The 15,981-nt window shown below is 37.7% G+C and overlaps 1 protein-coding gene across 1 annotated transcript in view; it reads left to right on the top strand.

Annotated features, from left to right (window-relative positions):
* LOC150102612 (regulator of G protein signaling 7-like) overlaps window positions 1-14,189 on the top strand; it is a 463,836-nt gene extending 449,647 nt beyond the window's left edge. Inside the window, exon 15 of the mRNA XM_090398711.1 lies at window positions 13,154-14,189. The gene's annotated coding sequence lies outside the window, so the exon portion shown is untranslated. The remainder of the gene's footprint in view (window positions 1-13,153) is intronic.
* The last annotated feature ends 1,792 nt before the right edge of the window (window positions 14,190-15,981 follow it).

The following is a 15,981-nucleotide window of genomic DNA, read 5'->3' as shown; positions in this document are numbered from 1 at the left end:
CCAAGGGAGCGGAAGGAGGGTAAAATTGTTCCACTGCATAAAAGTGGTGATAAGGCTGTCACTTCAAATTATAGGCCTGTCTGTATATCTGGGGTTGTGGTGAAGGTCCTAGAGAGATTGGTGAGAAGTAGGATACAGAAATGAGTTGATAACAGCAGTATTTTCTGTGATTATCAATGGGTTTATAAGAGGAGATCATGTTTCACTAACTTATGTATTATAACAAGGTGACAAATACCTTGGATAGGGGAGATGCATATACAGTGGTGTACTTAGATTTCGCAAAGGCTTTTGATAGATGCCACACAACAAGTTCTTAAATAAATTGAAACAGATAGGATTGGATAACAGGCTTCTGAGTTGGATCAGTGACTATCTGTTGGATAGGTATCAGAAAGTTGTATATGGGGGTGCAGTATTCCAAAAGAGAAAGGTCACTAGGGATGTGCCGTAGGGATTAGTTTTGGGGCCATTGTGGTTCAGTTTGTATGTAAATGATATGCAGCTGTTTGCAGATGATGCAAAACTGGGGAGAGAGATGCAGAATCAAGTGGATTTTATAGCCTTACAGGAGGACTTGAATAGATTGCATGAATGGGCAGGTAAGTGGAACTGTCAGGTTTTGAGATTTGGTAAGCAATGATAGGATGCAAAGTATACACTTGGTGGGGAAACAAGGAAGTAGAGGTACACAATAAATAACGGAAAAAACTCACGTAGAAAGATTATTTATTAGTATAATTTTCGCCTGTGTGTCACAGGCATCTTCAGTACATTAAGCTCAAAATTAAACACTAACTGACAATTCCAAAAAGCACCACCTAAGTCTGGTGTAAGATAACTAAAAAGGTCAATAACTTTCCTAAAAAATGTGAAGAGTTCTTCACAAAAGTCAGTTTCTCATGGAACGCCTTTATAAAGAAACATGTGAAACTCTACTTCATTCTCCTAACTTAAACAGAACCGACGGCTTACGTCTATCCCCTTTATGGGAGATAGTACTTTACAAATCAGCTAATCTTTCCTAACTTTTTATTGTATTATTTTTATTTATTTATTTTATTTTATTTTTTTATAGGAAAGTTATTGACCTTTTTAGTTATCTTACACCAGCTACTTAGGTGGTGCTTTTTGGAATTGTCAGTTAGTGTTTAATTTTGAGCTTAATGTACTGAAGATGCCTGTGACACACAGGCGAAAATTATACTAATAAATAATCTTTCTACGCGAGTTTTTTCCATTATTTATTGTGTACCGATATGTCTACTCACGGTTTACCTCTTTTAAAACTGAAGTAGAGGAAATGAGAGATCTAGGAGTAATGGTGGACATGTACCTGAAATTCACAGGCCACATTGCATAAGTTGTAAAAACATCACATCGGATAATGACAATGATGTGGAGGACCCTGACATGCAGAAATAGAGTTTATGATTCCATTGTATAAGGCCTTGATCAGGCCTCATATGGATTATTGTGCACAGATTTGGTTGCAGGGTTTTCTTAGTGAGGAGGATATGTTGGAAAGGGTCCAGAAACAATTCACAAAGGTAGTCAGTGGTTTTTGGAATGTGGAGTATAAGGACAGATTGAGAGAATGTAAGTTGCAGAGCCTCATGAATAACAGGAGGAGAGGGGGGGGGATATGACTGAGACACATAAGCTGATCAGGGTTGTTATCAGGTCAACATGGAAGAGATTTTTCATAGAATGGGAGAGGGGAGTACAACAAGAGGCCATTGCTGAAAACTGTAAGGAGGGTGTGAACAGAGAGTAAGAAATAGGTTCTTTGCATGGAGAGTGGTTGGTGAGTGGAATGCATTGCCTGAGTGTGTTGTGGGTGTAGATACATTTAATCAGTTTAAGGCACAGTTGGATGAGCATTGTGTGTGCAATAGTGTGTACATCCCTCAATAAGTCTGACTCCATGGAGGTCAAATGTTAATAATAAAAGGAACATCATCTTACACCTGGAGTTTGTTTGCATTCTCCAGAAAATTGGGCATTCGAAGTTGACACACACACACACACACACACACACACACACACACACCATGGTCCAAGGAGAGTTAAAAAGGAAAGCAGCACATGAACTTGACATTTCAACCATTGCTTACATTTACTTTTGAAATGTTTCCCTACAGATTTTCAATGTTATAGATAAATATTTTAATTTTCAATCTGAACTGATAAAAATGATTTCATTTGCAACATAGGTAGAGGATTAGCCAACACCTGGTTTCCATACAGAGCTTATTTCCGCCATTGAATGGGACAAATACAACATATGGTTTTGGTCAACAGAGTATCCTTCTATTTTTATGGAAAATAGTAACCACAGAGAGACAGTGACTATGTGGATAGACATATCAAGTTATGATTTGGTCATTCCTATCTTCTTTAATGAAACAAACCCTAATCAGTATCTGTCGTATGCTGCAAAATAACTTGTTACTGCAATTAATGGCAACTGCTGCCACTGGATACCTAGTGGTTAATGCAAACATCACTACACAGAGCAAATATGTTGCATTTTCTACATGCTACCTTTAGCTTTTGTGCAATCTCATGCCATTTTCCTGAATCTTGCAACTGCAGGTATTTTTGGCAACCTCTTAGTCCCGACTTATTATTGACCTCTATTGAGGCAAAAGACTTATCACAGGAGGTCCCTCACTGGCAACAACCACAAGGCCCATTGCATAATGCATTAAATTCTTTCACCATTCCACAATAACCATAATTTCGGGCAATGCATTCAGACTCACTAACTATTGCATACAAAAAATGTTCATGCCTATCTCATGTAGCTTCCAGGGATTGTCCATTATTTGTCTCCATCCTATGAAAAATCTCATCCACATTAATCTGGTAACAACTCCCTTACTAACAAATGTCTTCATCATATCCTCCTCCTCCCCTGTGCATGAGGTTCTGTAAATTCCCTCAGTCTGTCATAATACCTAATGTTCTACAGATTGGAAACCACCTCAGTCAGTATCATCTTGAAATTCTTTCTAATATATTTGATCTCCACAAAAACTATATGATCAAATTTACACACAATCCATATGCAGCCTGATCAAGGCCTTATTCTAAGTCCTCCTCCTCATCATTATTTCTAAAATTATCTTCACAATTTTTGTAATATAACTCCTAAACTTTAGGTTCTTACCCATCTCTGTCCCAGACATCTTGTCTCCCCAGTCCCTTTCAGAATTTCTCCACCAGATGTATATCCTTCATCCCATTCTTTTTTTTTTTAAACCAAACTTAGAAATCTTGCAACACTGAACTGGTAGCTCCTCCTCACTTGCCGACTTGATACTGTTCAGGTCCTCCTGTAAGACTAATCTGCTCCTACTCCTCATATTTCTTCCAACTTTGCATCAACTGCACACCTATCTCAATATCACCAACAGACAATAATGATCCCAAAACATACCCCTATAGCACAGCTGCATTAACTTTTCTCTTCTTAGATACTGCACCTCTATACAACTTGCTCATACCTGACAGCAGCTGTTCCTTAATCTATTATCTAGCCTTATTCATACTATTTTAATTACCAGCTTGCTGTGGCAGTCTCAAAGGTCTATGCATAATTAAAGTATATCAATTACATGCATCTCTTATCCAATGCATTCATACCTTTTGAAAATTTATTTTCAAATTTTACTTATGAGTTAGAATCTAATGGCTCACTCTCATTTCTGGACCTTCGACTATGGAATATGGTAAATTAAGTCTATTTCAAAAACCTCCACATACTGACAGATATCTACATGCCTCTTCATCATTACAGACCTCAAAAACTGGGCATTATTTCAATACTAGGAGTAAAATAATAAATTTAGTTTAATCCTTTAAGTGTGAACAAACAAAGTTTGGGCCTGAAAGTATCCTCAGGACTGGGGTAAGGTGGTACAACACCAGGGCACTCCTTGCAAAGGTGGAGCAAGTTACCAACACTCCTATCTCAGTATCTCACATAATGCAAAACATCTCCATGCAGATATGTCTAATGTTATGCATTAAGGGAAGGGCCACAACCCAGACTAGTTTCGACCTTTATTGAGGTCTCTTCAGTGGGAGCCAGGCCCGGGTGGAGATACCAGGCCGAAGCATTAGCAGGTCATCTCTACCTATAAGAGTTGCCAAATGGTGTGCCACCCTTTTTTTTTTTTTTTTTTTTTTTTTTTTTTTAATAAATTACTCTGGATTTAGAGAAAGATGTTGAAAGTATTTTTCACTTGGTTGGAGTATAATAAATTTAGTTTAATCCTTTATCCAAGTGTGAGCAAACAAAGTTTTGTGCCTGAAAGTATCTTCAGAACTGGGGTAAGGTGGTACAACACCTGAGACTGTGTACTGAGATAGGAGTGTTGGTAGCTTGCTCCACCTTTGCAAGGAGTGTTCTGGTGTTGTACCACCTTACCCCAGTCCTGAAGATACTTTCAGGCACAAACTTTGTTTGCTCACACTTGGATAAAGGATTAAACTAAATTTATTATACTCTAACCAAGTGAAAAATAAACTAGGAGTAAAAGGATTAAACTAAATTTATTATAGTCTAACCAAGTGAAAAATAAACTTTCAACATATTTCTCTAAATCCAAAGTAATTTAATAAAAAGGTAGCACACTTTTTGGCAACTCCTATAGGTAAAGATGACCTCGCCATTGCTTCTGCCTGGTATCTCCACTGCTGGGCTTGGCTCCCACTGAAGAGACCTCAATAAAGGTCGAAACTAGTCTGGGTAGTGGCCCTTCCCTTTAATGCATAACATTATACATATCTGCAAGGAGATGTGTTTTGCATTATGGGAGATACTGAGATAGGAGTGATGTTAGCTTGGACCACCTTTACTACGTTGCCCGGTGTTGTACTTCCTTACCCCAGTCCTAAAGATATTTTCAGGTGCAAACTTTGTTTGCTCATACTTGGATAAAGGATTAAACTAAATTTATTATTGCATTCATACCTATACTGCCCATCACACCAATTCTGTATCTTAGTATCACCTTAATCACAACTCCAGTTTTACCCCCTCTCTCTCTCTCTCTGCTTCTTTGAGATTTGCCCAAAAGGAGTGGAAGGTTGTAATACATCATTGAATCCTGTGCCTTAAATGATCAGTTTTACTTAATTCCATGTATACCTTCTGCTTAAATACTTTGAGTATATCTTCTGCAGCAGTTATAAATTACAATTGTTCATCTATTATCCTACTGTAACCATTCTTTTATCTACTTGTCACCATTTCAAAGAACTTGACAATTCTTCTTGGCCTGAGTGGATATTCTGTTTATACTGATTTCTGCCATCCTTACCAACTGTCACTTACCTGATCTGCTCATCTTTTAGTCCTCTTGCAGCTAATTAGACAAAATGAAGGACATATTGAACATACACTGCTTGGAAAGAAGTTAACAGACACCCCATGGACAGGGTGCATCATGCTATGTAACGACTCATGTATTTGTACCCAGTAGAAATTAGAAGAACATGATGCTCCCAAATCAGTGCAACTGTGTCCAGTTGAAATTTGGCATTGCAATAGGATGCCATGTTGTAGGCCTATCTGTTTGGTAAATTGTTGACAAATTGAGCCATCCCATGCCAACAATCAGTGATACCATACTGACATTGGAAGCCCAGAGAGCCAATTGCAAGTGTACCAACAGTGGATGATCTAACTGTAGGGTGATATGAAGGATATGTAAAAACTTCCATTCGTTGGCCAACATGTTGAATGTGGAGTTCCTGGCATCAACTTGAACACAAATCTGCACAAAAACATTCAGAACTGAGGCTCACAACATAGTTTCCATGATAGAACTGCAATATGTAAGCCTCGCATTACTCGAACCAGCATACAGCATTGTCTTCAGCTGTGTTATGAAGTGACGAATCATGCTACACCCTCTACCAAGCAGATGGATGGGTGCGAGTGTAGTGAATGTCTCTTACCCAAGTACATAACCCCAACTATGAAATTCATTAGGTGGTGGTGTGATAGTATGGTCCTGTTTTGGCCTCCGAACTCCATTTGTGGTGCCACAAACATTGAACTCAGAGGTATCTGAACATTCTGAATAATGCAATGCTTCCTACTTTGTACTGTTTCTGTGGAACTGGCCATTGTTTCTTTCAGCAAGTCTGTGCACTGTAATTGCATAGTTTGTGGACATGAACGTAATAACACTTCACTGGCCTCCACAGAGCCCTCATCTCAACCTCTCAACCCTGCTGAACATCTTTGGTGTGTGTGTGTGTGTGTGTGCGCGCGTGCACACACACACACACACACACACTGGAGTGTCAGGTGATTCATGTAATAATAACATGGCCATGCCATACTATACCAAATCAGGATACTCAAGTGTGGCATTCATAAAAATGATTTTTCCTTAACTTGGAGAAGTATGCTCAGAATTATCATTGCCCCACAATAATATGGGACTTCATTACATACCTACAGAAAGAATGGTCCAAAATTTCCATTAATCGCTATTGTATGCTTGTGGAAATTATACCCCATAAAATTGCTACAGTCATTGCAGTGGAAGGAGGTCCTGTGCAATTTAGTATTTGCATTTTATTTTTATGTCGAATTACGCCAATTGTATATAGTTTTTTATTACGTTACTTTTTAACTCAAAGCGTTTCCCCTCTTTGCTATTTTCATGGTTGCTTGAGCTTGCACAATATGCCTATGTGCCTCTCCTCCCCTTTCAATGCCATAAGGTATGGCTCACACACGTGCTAGTATCGTAGACTGAGGAGAAACCTCTGGCTGGGACTAAATCCTTAATCTGCGTTGCTATAATTCAAATGCTTAATCCTTAAAAATTTATTTTGTTAACAACTGCACCATTAAGGATCGTGTAAAAGAATTTTCTATCTTTCCTTTACATACAACAAATATTTTAGCTAAGCATGTGAAATAACTCTTAAATCAATTCTATCTCAAGCAACTCCGAATTACTCAGTCATGGCTGTAACTTTACTTAGGTCACACAGGTCTGATTTGTTTTTATGAGACAGTGCATTGGCTAATAAAGATCAGGCAAGCTATTAACAAAACCAAAACATGTTTATTCTAAAGACAAATTATATACAAAAGTAAACAGGACATATCACGTGTCAGATTCTCCACACGTTCATTAGAACAATATACTTAAAGCATTAGACAAATAAATTATTTACACTCAACTTATTAAACACGTTGATGGATTTTAGTACACACAATCTAGGCTATTAACAAAGCAATCTACTTACAAGCTCTTTATATCCTGTACAGTCCTGAATCAAAAGGGTTAAGGGTGAACTCTGCTGGCTCCTTTTTCTTGCGCAATGGCTGTGACCGGGCACTATCCGGTGGTTGTTGTCATTCAAATTCCTTCCTTGTAACTTTAATGCATTTTTCATTGATGTTAGGAACTTCGTCAGCTGCTACAAATCAGCACGCACGTGGATTGGTACAATCTTCGATGAATTTCATGGAGGGATATCTTGTAATACTGCCAGCAAACTCCCCGTGATTTACAGAAACTACTGCTCGTGATTCTTCCTGTCCTCGAAAAGCTCACCACAGGAACCAAAAAATAAGAGCCCTCGAGCCTCAATCTCTGCTTTTTATATCGTATCCAAAAAAATTCCCGGATTTTCTGGTAGCGCCCTTATCACCCACTCTTACAGTAGGTTTTGGCAAAACTCAGTCTGGTGACCTTTGAGACTGTTGTTGACCTTTTTACTAGCCTAATCCTGTCTGAGCTTTTTAGTTACAATTGCTTGTGGTTCTACATTCAGTTATTTTAACCTTATATTACAAAATTATTACATTAGGTTACGTACACTCGTAATTATAAGTATTTTAATGGCCCATGTAAAATTGATATGAGTGAAAAATTTTTCTATTTTTCATCACAAGAGATTTTACGGTGGTGGGAGCCATGGCAATTTGTTCTGTGCACTATGGTGTTCCCGTTGACTTCTCCCCAAACAGTGTATATTACTTTAAAATATTTTCAAAATATCTAAGCATTTAAGTTCATGAAGTTCTAACAATGGCCTAGTATTTAAATTTTTTGTGAAATATTTTGGTTTCTTGACATTTCCCATATCACTAGATAGGGTTCTAGTCTATGAGGGTTTTTTTTTATCTTTTAAAATGCTTTCTTTAGCCAACCAGATAACAATACTTCATAAGAAGTTGTTAAGCTTTGCTAGTTTTCTTCAAAAAAGGAAAAAAAAAATTCAGTAAATGTCAAGAATCTGACTAGTACAAGTTTCGAGTTGCCCTAGCCGAACCTAATAGAAGCACGCATGCTAAGCGTCCATATATTTGCCTCCTATTGGTCCATTTTGATAAGGTTTCACTGATCTGACAGCTGTTTCAAACTCATTGGTTTTCGACAGAGATCAGGCAGAACCTAAGAGAGCAAAAACTCTCAGTACTAAGTAACTCAAAGCATCAGAGAGGTGTATTGTCTGTTTGATAGGTTGCCTGACTGTTTCATGGGATACCTTTGAAGAAAAAGCACTAAACTCAGCCTTACACAAACCTTCTGTTTGGCTATAACATGTAGATGATGTGTTCTCCATTTATCATAACTGCATGGCTCAGATGCTCTTTACACTTTCTAAACCAATATCCCAGGATTCAATTTACCTTATAAAAGATAAAGTCTCCCCTTCTTTGATACCTTGATGACACTGCCAACCTAATGGATGCCTGGCATGCTTGATTTACAACTCCCCCCCCCCACATACACACATGCATTCACCAATGGTTACCCCCCCCCACACTCAGTATGGGATTATAAAAACCTTTTACAACAGGGTAAAATCGATTTGTTTTAATAATAATGCCCTTGCCACTGAACTTGACAACATTCACAACTCCTTATCCAGTGGCCATAGTTCTCACTAAAAATATCAAAACTCCAAAAACCACACATCCCTAATCCTCTCAAAAATACATCTGAAAAACTAGCAAAAAAAAGCCTTGTAAACCACATATAGACCATATAAAAAAATTCACATCCTATCTGCTCCTCCAAAGATCAGCCACAGTCCCCAAACATGCTAGATGTACCAGGTATCTTGCAGTTATAAGTTGTCCTATAGCCAGACAGGCAGGGCAAACATCAGAATCTCTGTGCACATGGACTACACTGTTTGCACTATTCCAGCTACTCAAGACTTGCAGACCATACTTTTGAGATCCACAAGAGAATACACTGGTAAAATTATTATTTTTCAGGCCTCCATGGAGTCGAAAGAATCATCGTGGGAGGTCCTTCCTAAGAACATAAAGTCTGTCAAGACTCATCGAGGGGAGATCCCCCCTAAGAAACACCAAGTCTATCATGCCACTCCTTAAACTCATTGACCGTTCTGGCTCTCACCACTCCATCAGGCAATGCATTCCACGGTTCAACCACCCTCCAAGCAAAGAAACCACTCTTGCTCACAGTTTCCTTTCGTAACTTCCAGGGATGGCCTCTTGTCATCACTCCTTCCCGCTGTTCAACCAAGCGAAAGAACTCCCCAGTGTCAACCCTGTAACCACCTCTCAACAGTTTAAAAGTCTCAATCATATCACCTCTCCTTCTATCCACTAAACTCTGCAGTCCACATTCCCTCAGCCGATCCTCGTAACTATCCTTGTACAGTCCTGAAACCATCTTTGTCATCCGTCTTTGTATCCTTTCCACAGTTAATTTATCCCCTTCAAATCCTGGAGACCAAATTTGAGAACAATAGTCCAAGTGTGGTCTGATCAGAGACTTATACAACGGAATGATAACACTCTTATCTCTGCAGGTCAGTGTCCTTCTCATAATTGCAGCAATCCTCTGTGTTACCTTCACCATCTTTGCAATATGTCCCCTAAACCTCAGGTTTCTATCAATCATCAACCCCAGATCTCTTGTCTCCTCTACTTCCTCCAGCATAACTCCTCCCATAGAGTACGCTGCATCCCATTGATGTTCCCCAATCCTCAAGACCTTACATTTTGTTGCATTAAACTGACATCCCCATTCATTTGCCCATCTATCTAGCTTATTCAAATCCTCTTGCAGGGCTACCATATCTGCACTATTACTAATAATCCTTCCTAGCTTTGCATCATCCGCAAACAACTGAATATCCCCTTGCAATGTCATTGATATAAAAGTTAAACAATATAGGTCCTAGTACTGAGCCCTGTGGGACCCCACTTGTAACCCTCTGCCTCCTTAAAACTGCTCCACCATACACAACTCTCTGATACCTATCATACAGCCAATCCTGAATCCAGTTGACCCATCAGACATCCAGACCCATGTTCTGCAACTTAAATATCAGCTTATCATGTGACACCCTGTCAAATGCCTTTGCTAAGTCTAAGAAAATTGCAGTATATGCCTTTCCCTCATTTAATGTTCTCGTAACTTTATTATAAAAAGCTAGCATATTGCTAAAACAAGAGCGCCCTTTCACAAATCCATGTTGTCTCTCAAAGATAACATTACCCTCATCTGCCAATGTTGTATACAGTCTCTCACTACTTTCTCCAAGATCTTAACAACTACTGATTATACACAGACTGGCCTATAATTAGACACTTCCAGTCTGTTACCACCCTTATGCAATGGCACTATCTTACCTTCTTTCCATTCCCTGGGCACCTTTGCCAAAGCCAGACTTTCATTGAAAAGCCAGGTTAAAGGCACTGTCAGTTCCCTGGCACATTCTCTCAAAACTCGTGGTGAAATACCATCCAGTCCCAAAGCTTTACTGACATCCAGAGTACACAGTATCTGAAACACACTCTCCTCCTGTACCTCTAAACCTCGAACCAGCCCTATCCCTCTAGGATGAAATACTCCAATAAAGTGTTAATTGAACAATTCCACTATGTCCTCTGCAACAGTCACTCTATTCCCATTTTTATCCCACAATATCATTCTTCCACAGTCATTTTTCCTCCTACTGGCCACATAGCTAAAAAATTCCCTAGAATTTTCTTTGGATCTTAGAGCCAACCTTCTCTCATATTCCAATTTTGCTTTCCGTACCACACTAGTCACTCTTCTGGCCTGTGTCTTATATTCTTCATGCATCCTCTCTTCACCTGTCTCCTTATATCTTTTCCATAGTCTCTTTTTCGCATGCAATTCCTGTTTAATATTGTTTGTCATCCACTTTACTCCAAATTGTGTCCTCTTCTTCTTCACTCGTGGTATACAACTTACCATTGCTGCTAACAAATATTCTTTCACAATTTCCCATGCACTAATGATATCCCGGCCTTCCAATTCCTCCCTCCATGAAACTTCCCGAAGTTGACGTCTAAGACTATTATAATCACCTGCTTTATAATTTCACATAAGTTCCCGTCTCTTTGATACTCCTGCATGTCTATTCATTTTCCAAGTCAAAACCATATGGTCACTCTCTCCAACTGGTGGGAGAGATGTCATCTCAGTTATTATCAACTCTTCTGATGCTATAACCAAATCCAAAACTCTTGAACCTCTTGTTCCCTCTGTTACATGTTGCCTAAGACATTTGTCCCTCAAGGATTCTAGAAATTCCATTCCCCTATTGCTACATACATCTTCCTCTCTGCAATTTATACTACTGTGGTTAAAATCCCCATAACAATCATTCTTCTTGCACTTGCCAAACTTAGCTGTCTAAACATCTCCTGGTCCCCATCCTCTGTGCTCCTGGGTCAGTAGTAACATCCCACTAAATATCCTGTCTTGTCTACCTCTACCTCACACCATATGCTCTCAAAATCATTAACCCTTCTAGACTCCACTGGGCTCAGTGTTACCTGACATAGTCTCCCTTCTCCCAAGTATCCATTCCCATAAGAGGCCACCCCTGCTATCATCCTCCCTGGGATACACTGACTCGTTCAGAACAGCAATCTCTCCAGATGCCTGCGTCCTTCCTCATTCAAATGTAAGCGGTCTCTTGCATACAATTCCTCTCTTTCCTCAAACGCACTCCAAGCAGCCACATATACCAGTCTTCTCTTGTCACACATTCTCGCTATTATGCCATTCAGTATCACCGCTCTTCTGCTCAGTTCATCATTATCATACCTAGGCAATACGCACCCTATTTTTCCTCTCTCTGTCTTCTTCTGTACAGCCTCAAGCAAAAATCTCATATTTCTCACTGCCCGACTTACATTACCACTCAAATCATTTGTTCCTACCATCACAATCATCTCATCCACCCTTTCACCTCTCAATTGCCATAGCCACCCTTTCTATTGTTCCTCCTGGCAAACACTCCTCACGCATCCTATCTTGAATACCACGGATCATTGAGTCGCCATACATTATACCTCTTACCCTTCTCTCTCTCCTATTGTTTCCATTCTATCCTCTTCTAGCATTTCCATACCTCTCTCTCCTACTGTTTCCATCTTCTCGTCTTCTAGTATTCCCATATCTGTCTCTCATTCCATCTCTCCTACTGTTTCCATCCTCTCGTCTGCTAGCATTCCCATACCTCTATCTCATTCCCTCTCTTCTACTGTAGCACCCACATACCTCTCACTCATTCCCTCTCTTCTGTTTCCTTTCCTAAAAGGCCACCTTATTCTGGAATCTGCCTCGACCTTAAAGAAACTATCCAAACCTCAACAACAGCAAAAAAAAAAAAAATCGGAAGTACTCATTCTCAGATCAATCTACCCCACTTGAGGGGTCTTATTTAGGACTTCAGGCTCACTTTTGGTTTTCTGCTTCATTGTCACTTGCTCAACGTAGTGCCTGCAGTGTCAATGATGGAAATTTGACTTTTCGAAAATAGTGGAAGAATGATTAAATTATTCTAATTAATATAGGTTGTAATATCTTTATTAAATATACTAAATGTTCATAAGAATAACTAATGTCAGTTTGGAAAAAAGAGGAGCTACATAAACTCCTCTCTTCCCAACAGATGACATAACAAAATATCTAAGCCAATTTCCTTTCAAGATAATAAATCTTTCTTTGTAATGATCTCAGAACATGCCCTGTACATTAATTCTTGAAAATATCCTACAGTTTAAATAATGTTTTAAGATATTTTATTTTTATATATTTGTGTGTACTTAGCAAACAGACTACTTAGCTTGAAATTCTGTTCTCAGCATCAGCTTATATAGCTGAGAGGCCTTTTGTCAATTTGCTGCAAACAGAAGAAGAAAGTATTTATGGAGCTAACCTCCATGCAGTGGAAGACAAGTTATAATCCACATTACTAATTCCGTGTTCAAAGGGAGATGCATGATCATCATCGTGTTTATCCTCATTGCATCACTACGTGTAGATAGCAAGATTAGACACAGAACTAAAGTTGCCTGAACAGTTTTTTCATTCTAGTTGAAGTTTCATTATCTCATGTCCTACCTCAGGCTCATTTTGTTTATAACGTTAAAATGAAGTATATGATGAAATTTAAGGAAGCACATCATGTCTGAATGTTCAGAAAAGCCTTGGTATACAATGTATTTTTAACTTAGAAATTTAGTACAAACATCCTAATATTTTTTCTTTTAAAAATCAGCTGAAATTTATAGGAAAACATTGTATTATATTTAAAAAAAAAATGTTCCTTAAAACAAAGTCACGTATAAGAAGGATAGTATTATGTGTAACACATCTGTATACACAGTGTGCATTGTCTTCATGCAAAATATTTTTAATGGTGACATATTTTTAACTACTTCAAGAATTGGGAACATTGCTGTTACAAATTTATAAACATTTTATGAACTAGAAACATGTTAAAATTTGATGCAAAGTGATTGTCAAAATTTAAATGCCTGTGATCAGAGTAATGTAAATAAATAAGGTGGCTTCTTGCTAATTAATTATTATACATTCTTAGGGCCTCTTTGTATCAGAGAGTAATCCCTGATTCTTGATCAACTTAAGGTTAAATCTTTAAAATAATGTCTAATATATTTCTTAACTTTTCTATCTCTTTACTAGTTTAAGTTTGCCTATAAAGTTGCCTTTAAAAAAAAAAATTAAAACAAGACTTACAGTTTTATGTACAGTGCAGATGCATATATATGTTGAAAGTATGTAACATATGCTACTTAAGATATGATGTCCAGACAGATTCAGAATTTGTCATTCTTCCACTAACTATAGATTTAGAAGTGATTTCTTTTTCTTCTCTTTTTTATTTATAAATGAACAATGCCTGTATTTTGGCAGACGAATATCTAAGAGTAAACATTGTATATAGGTTTTATTTGCAGTTAATCTAAACCCAACTGTAAATATATGTTATATATGTATTGTAATAATAAATTTTGATTATTATAATTGCATATTTTCTAATATATCATTTCAGTGCATTTACAGTGATATCACACGTTTTAAATGTTAAGTAGCATTGAAAACTAGAAAAAGCAAAGCTATTTAAAGTAACCGAGCTGCTCCTCTGTCCAACCCAGGCTAAAAATAAGATTTAAACTAAAGATTTATTACATTAAAAAGAATTATTAATTTGACATACCTGTTTATGTATTTTTTAAGGTACAAATGACATAGTACTAGCTACAGGACTTGATTGAACTGAAATGGTATGTAATTTGCAAAAGTGCCAAAATTAATTTGCAGTTAGACCAAAAACCACAGACAGAGATCTTGAAACTTCAGAAAAGGAAATTGTCTAAATACACACAACTATTAGAAACATATTACACAGGCACACCGACTAGTAAAGAACTTGATCAGCAACTACTAGAATTAACTAACAACATACAGAGAGCTGCAAAAAATTCAATTCGTAGAGGACTCAGGAAAAACAATTGGGTTCCATTTTAGAAAGATCATAATATCAATGCTATGATCACCGAAAGAGATATTATCAACAAACAGTTAAAACAAAATATTACAGAGGACAACAAAAAGAAGTCGATAGAATTAACCCCAAAACACCGAAGATGAAATTTCTAACTGCAGAACAAAAAAAAAGTGGGAAAAATTCTGTAATAGACTAGATCCAAGAAAAGACTCAACACTGGAATATCATCAGATTCCAGTGTTGTGAATTCCAGATACTGATCACTTTTCGAACACAGTCTCCTCAGGAATTAATACAGCAGCAACAAACAGATGACAAATATACTAGCCAAACATTACTCTAAAGTAAGCAAACTGCAATACAACAAAGAAGACAAAAAAGTTCAGGAAAATTGCAAAACATCTAACACAATCCAGAACCTAACCTTCTGAAGACATCTTTACTCAGGACATCATAATGACAGAATTTGAAACATCAATTGGTCAAATTGACCCTGACAAATCACCTGGAATTGATCTTATCTTTGGATCTATGATTAAAAACATGGGGAAAATAGCCACAAACTGCCTTCTGAAGATATTTAACACTTCCTGGAATACAGGTAAACTACCAAAAATCTGAAAAACAGTCATTATACCTTTACTCAAACGTAACAAAAACTCTTGTGACTGTAAAAGCTACAGACCAATAGCATTGACTAGCACTCTCTGTAAACTAAACAAAAGAATAATACCTACCAGACTTATGAATTGGCTCGTAGAAAATAACAAGATCAACTTCTACCAAACTGCATACAGGTCTGAACACAATACAGAAGATCAATTAGTTTATCTTTGCCAATCAATCATAGATGGCTTTCAAGAAAAACCACCAAGGAAGACAACAGCAATATTCTTGGATCTCACAGCTGCCTTCTATTGCATTTGGAGACAAAAATCTAATAAAAATTGCATACGATACTGGAATAAGGGGAACGCATTAATTTGGATTTCAGATTTTATGAAAGGAAGAAAAATGAAAGTAAAAGTTAATGGAATTTATTCCGACATGCATCGAACTTGGGCTAGAGTCCCACAAGGTTCTGTTTTAAGCCCACTACTATTTCTCATCTATATGAACAATATCCATCCTCACATAACAAATGACACAAAAATAGTA

Source organism: Typopeltis vanoorti, chromosome 10 (assembly GCF_054136105.1).
Source record: "Typopeltis vanoorti isolate ZY-2024b chromosome 10, IOZ_Tvanoo_1.0, whole genome shotgun sequence".
NCBI lineage: Eukaryota > Metazoa > Arthropoda > Arachnida > Uropygi > Thelyphonidae > Typopeltis > Typopeltis vanoorti.
The sequence above is the reverse complement of the archived record's forward strand: the minus strand, read 5'-3'. Positions and strand labels throughout refer to the sequence as shown.